The 5,662-nt window shown below is 39.2% G+C and overlaps 1 pseudogene across 1 annotated transcript; it reads right to left on the bottom strand.

The window, feature by feature from the left end:
- Window positions 1–837: 837 nt before the first annotated feature.
- Window positions 838–1,771, bottom strand: LOC145974787 (uncharacterized; annotated as a pseudogene). The gene is made up of 3 exons (XR_014439795.1): window positions 1,201–1,771; window positions 1,021–1,138; window positions 838–929 (listed from the first exon to the last, which is right to left on the bottom strand). The product of XR_014439795.1 is annotated as an uncharacterized LOC145974787 (transcript).
- Between the last annotated feature and the right edge of the window lie 3,891 nt (window positions 1,772–5,662).

The following is a 5,662-nucleotide window of genomic DNA, read 5'->3' as shown; positions in this document are numbered from 1 at the left end:
GGTCCGTCGCTTCGCGTCGAGTCATGTGCTGTTTGCATTCGCGTTTCTTTGAAAGTAATTTTTGGTGTCGATAAATCAATAGTGAGTGAATAAACAGTAAACTCGTTATCGTGTAATCTGTATTGTGTCAATCGAGTGTGAGACTAATAATCGAAAAAATTTCGATGCGTCGCGCATCTCTAGCAATCATAACCGTGCAGCAGATAACAACAATACATAGCATGAAGATTCGCTACGCTGCTACAAGGTGAGTGAGCAAGTGAGTAAGCAGGTGAGTGAGTGAGTGAGTGACCGAGAGAGTGTGAGTGAGAGACTGAATGAGAGAGTGTATGAGTGTTGCGTAAAAGAGAGAAAGAGAGCGAGAAAAAAAGTGCGTGCGTGTGTATGAATGTCTGTCCCTCCTATCCTCCCTCTCTCTCTCTTTCTCTCTCTCTCTCTCTCTCTCTCTCTCTTACGCACACACTCCGCCATACACACATCGCGTGTAGCAATCAGCTGATTGCAACGTCGGACGGCCGGCGATCCGGAACAACTTTTCATTATTAAAATAACGTTATTTTAAGGAACACGTATTTCTGACGTAATTCTAAGACATTTTCTTCTTTACCAAAATTTTATTTAAAGCATAATTTTATGTTATAAGATAAAATAGTTAGCGACTCATGCGGTGATAATCACCCGTCGGGCGGTCAGCTGCGCCCGCGCTCGCGGCACGCCGCGCCGCTCCTGCCTGCCTTCTGTACCCGACGCGTGATTTACTAACTATTTTTGCTCATAATTCAAAAACTACGCTTCAAATCAAATTTTGGTAAAGGAAAAATTGTCTTAGAATGGTGTCAAGAATACGTCATTTTAAAGACATAACGTTTTTCAGGATCGCCCTGTATATAGGGGGAAGGGGCGATGCGCCGGACTGAGGGATGCCGCTCCTAAAACAGAAATACATTTTATTATTTTTAAATTATTTAATAATTTATTTTAAGATACTTTTTGATATATTACAAATTGAAAGATACTTACAATATTATCCACGGCTCATCTTTATATTGACCAATACGCTCAATTTATAATTTTACGCAGGTTTGGATTCACATATCTGTTTATCCTCTCGTCGACCATTCATATACTCTCGTAAACTCTGAAATTAAACATAACTGTGAATGTTTTAAAATTATTACACATCGGTAAAAATATTTTTACCTTCAACGTTTCCAAGTCTTGCCGTAGCATATTCTCGTGCTCATATTCGAATTTGTCCATTTTTTTTCGTAATTCAAGATTTTCATATAGTCTATTTCCAAAACATCGTAATGTAGTGTGATTAGGATCTTCCTCGTAGATACACGAACTTGCATCACATTTTCTAAGTGAGTTCGCACAAAATTTTCGAGATTTGAGAAATCTCTTCAACGAATTTGTGCGAAGTTTTTTCAAGCCGAGCTCTCGATGTCTTATAAACTAAACGATTGAAGTTTCAAGATTCTTCTTTGAAATTTCTTCCCGCTCATATTGAAGTAATTCTTCATCATCACTAGTCCGAAAATCGAAATCAGGTTCCTTATCAGATGATTCTTCCTTCGCATACAATTTCTTCCATTTCTTTCTCTTCTCTCTCTCCATCTCAATTCTTTCCACCACAACTGGATCCATCCAATAATCATCATCATCCGTATCATCATCGATGATAATAACGTCGTCTTCAGCCATTATACGTGACCAACGAAACACAAGACCAACGAAACACAGAACAACGAAAGAAATAATATTCTAATGCTGCAAACTCCTCTTCATTATATATCTTTTAATATCTTTTGTCTCATTCCAACTAGAGCATCACGTCTCATCTACCTCAGCATTTCTCTACATCTTTAGCGGAGCGTGTTGAGAAAAATATAACTATTCTTATTCGTATGGAAGGAAAGAATTAAAATCACAGATGGAATAAAAAATAATTATTTATTGCACGCATCGTAAAGAATATCATTTACAGCACATGTTAATAATTCGCAATCAATTAATGATTCGCTGTTAAAGACATCACCATCGCGTATCGTTTTTACAGCATCGCATACAGTAGTAATATTGTTACGTTGTAATACAGTTTCAAATTGTTTAAATTTTTCATTCACGAGATACGTATTCTCGCATAACCAATTGTGCATATGATCGATACAATTTTCAAAATTAAATAAATGTAATAATGTTTGTGGTTTCATGCACAAAGAATTGTCACATAATGTGAGTTTTACAATTTTCGATTGATACATTTCGATCGATAAATCTCCAATCCTTAATGGGAGAGCAGTCGATTGTAGAAATTGTTCATCTGTTTGCTTCTGCATCAACAAATTCCACGTTGAAAAAGGCAACACTATTTGATTGCCTCGATTATCGCCGAGAATCAGCTCCACGTACGATACAGCTCCAACGCTTATTCCAATGTCCAAATATTTATACGACGTCGGGGTTAGAGCGTATCTTCTTCCAAGTATGCGAGCCGCACGACGAAGCTGAATGCTATAAAAATATATATAAATTAGACCAATATTTAAGAAAATTTTAATAAATAAAATTTTTAAATCTTTTTTCTTACATGTCACATTTTTGCTTCTTACACGGTGGAGTTTCACCGTTTCGAATCGGAACGTAAAAATTCATATCGATTTCTTCAGCAGTGAAGCTTTCACACGCGCGATTGATGCAATACTGATCGTATTAGAATTATTATTAACTCAAATAGTATCGCAAATTGCGATGTAGAGGGGATTATTGCTGACACATTTTAATTTCCTCTAAAATTTTGTCGCGCTGATGTACGGCTGCGATGATATCATCATCCTCAGAACAAAGATTTAGCTGAATATAACAAAAATTTTCAAGCGCCGATGTACGGCTGCTCCTGATGCGATCAAATGTACGTGACAAAACGCGAAATTATCAAGGTTAAATTGCGCATCAGAACAAAGATTTAGCTGAATGCGCTAAAATCAAGCGCCGATGTACGGCTGCTCCTGATGCAATCACGTTAGATTTTTCAAATGTACGTGACAAAACGCGAAAAAAATAACCGTCAAGGTTAAAATGCGCATCACCCCTAGACAAAGATTTAGCTGAGTGCACTAAAATCAAGCGCCGATGTACGGCTGCTCCTGATGCGATCAAATGTACGTGACAAAACGCGAAATTATCAAGGTCAAATTGCACACGCTATTCCGGGGAATTTTTTAAGATTAAATTATTCTAGAATGTTCGATGATATGCACGAGACAGTATATAAATCATGATAAAGAGGCACACCCCACCAGTATTTTCGCTAAAGTACATCCGGAACTATCATTGGGAAGCGCATTTCGCAAGTCTGATACAATATGGAGGAACAAAGGTTGCGAGAGCAATCCACATTGATTGATTCGCTGGAAGACTACATTGTGTGGGAGCAACGATGCGACCAATACATCGAGTCGTTGGAAGAGCAAAGTCGCATCAAGCGACCGCGATTATCGATCGGAAATCGACAATCGCTGATTGCTCGGATCGCGCGCCTCGAAGGGTTGAAAAATTCGGTACGTGGACGTTTCGTACACGCAGGTGCCGGATGTAGCGCGCGTCAAAATGGACTTGTGTGGCGTGAGATTGATACGGCGTTCGAGAGTCGCGTATCGACTGGTGCGGTGATAAACTATAATCACATCGAACCTCGCCAATTTCTCGATGACGCTAAAGACATTGTGATAGAACATGTGCAGGACGTTATAAAGAAACATTATAATGTGAAAGTGAACACTATATTTAACGGTGAATTCGTGGCTGGAGATAAACGTGCCAACAAAAGTATCAATACGAGAAACTACGAACTCTTTCGCACATCCGATTTACGCGAGTGGTATGAACGGCGCGTTATTGAACCCACCCTAGCATCGCTGGAAGAGTTTCAGGAACGCGATAGCGGGTGGGCTTTGTCGCGAATACTAAATTTAACTGTAAATATAAATAAGTATGATCCTATGCATGCGGGATGTCACATTAAATTGCCGCGGGAGATTATGATGAAAAGAGCGGTGATTAACGTGCAATCAAAGGACAATGCATGTTTCGCGTGGGCAGTGGTCGCCGCCCTATACCCCGCTGAAAGAGACACGAATCGGGAATCATCGTATCCGCATTACGCGACAGTGCTGAATCTCCAGAACATTGAGTTTCCAGTGACTGTGAACCAAATAAAAAATTTTGAACTTGCCAATGACATTTCGATCAACGTCTACAGCATCGAAGACAAGAACAGCATTGTCCCGATGCGTCTTTCGCAGCAGAAGCGGGACAAGCATATCAACTTGCTGTACATTGAAGACGACAACAGCGGACATTTCGCTTGGATTAAGAATTTATCCCGGCTCGTGAGCTCACAATTGAGCAAACACAACGGTCAAAGATATATCTGCGATCGGTAAGTTTAATTTATATTATTTGAATAATTATAGGTTATAAACTTTGTTATATAAATCTTTAAAAAATTTTTCTTTTACAGATGCCTGCATTATTTTAATTCGGACGCCAAGTTGCAGTCGCATACGGTCGACTGCGGAAAGATGAACGATTGCGCTGTCCGATTGCCGAGCGATAAAGACAAGTGGCTCGAGTTCAACAACTTTAATCGGAAGGAGCGGGTTCCATTCGTGGTCTACGCTGACTTGGAATGTGTTTTGGCCAAGACGGAAGAAAAGAAAAACGCATATCAACACCATCGGGTATTTAGTTTAGCCTATTATGTACATTGTTCATACGACGAATCTTTATCGGCGTATCATTCGCGTCGTAGCGCCGATTGTATAGCTTGGTTCGCCGCAGACCTCAAAAATTTAGCGTTACGTGTAAAAAATATTTTAAAAAGAAATGTCCCCATGGTAGATTTAACATCCGAAGAGTGGAAGAAATTCCATAGCGCCACTCAATGTCATATATGCGAAAAACCGATCGTGCAAGACGATACACGCGTTCGCGATCATTGCCATCTGACCGGACGGTACACAGGTCCAGCACACTCAAATTGTAATTTAAATTATAAAGAATCTTTTTGTATTCCCATAGTTTTTCATAATTTATCCGGTTACGATTCGCACTTTATTATCGAGGAAATAGCCACAGCATTCGAAGGGAAAATCGAGTTCCGATAACTAAAGAGAAATATATTTCGTTCACAAAAGATGTTTGTATGGATGAAGAATCAAAAACTCATGTAAAATTACGTTTCATCGATTCATTCAAACTCCCATCGAGTCTCGATAAATTGGCATCATTTTTGGACAAAGACAAACTCAAAATTTTAAAATCAGAATTTCAAAATTTATCAACAAAAAATTTCAATTTATTAACGTGAAAAGGTGTATTTCCGTACGAATACATCGATTCTGTTAACAAGTTGCAAGATACGTGTTTACCACCGCGCGAATCATTTTGCAATTCCTTGACCGGTGACACTGTATCCGAGAGCGATTACGCGCACGCCGAGAACATCTGGACGCGATTCTCCATACGGACGCTAAGCGAATATAGCAACTTGTACCTCAAAATTGATGTCTTGATGATTTATTAGCCGACATTTTCGAAAACTTTCGAGATAAATGTATCGAAAGTTACGGACTCAACCCCGCGTATTACTATACTC

Source organism: Camponotus vicinus, unplaced genomic scaffold (genome assembly GCF_025532165.1).
Source record: "Camponotus vicinus isolate PSW18456_S1 unplaced genomic scaffold, iyCamVici1.0 SCAF_7, whole genome shotgun sequence".
In the NCBI taxonomy this organism is placed as follows: Eukaryota; Metazoa; Arthropoda; class Insecta; order Hymenoptera; family Formicidae; genus Camponotus; species Camponotus vicinus.
Note: the sequence above shows the minus strand (reverse complement) of the source record. Positions and strands in the feature narration are given on the sequence as shown.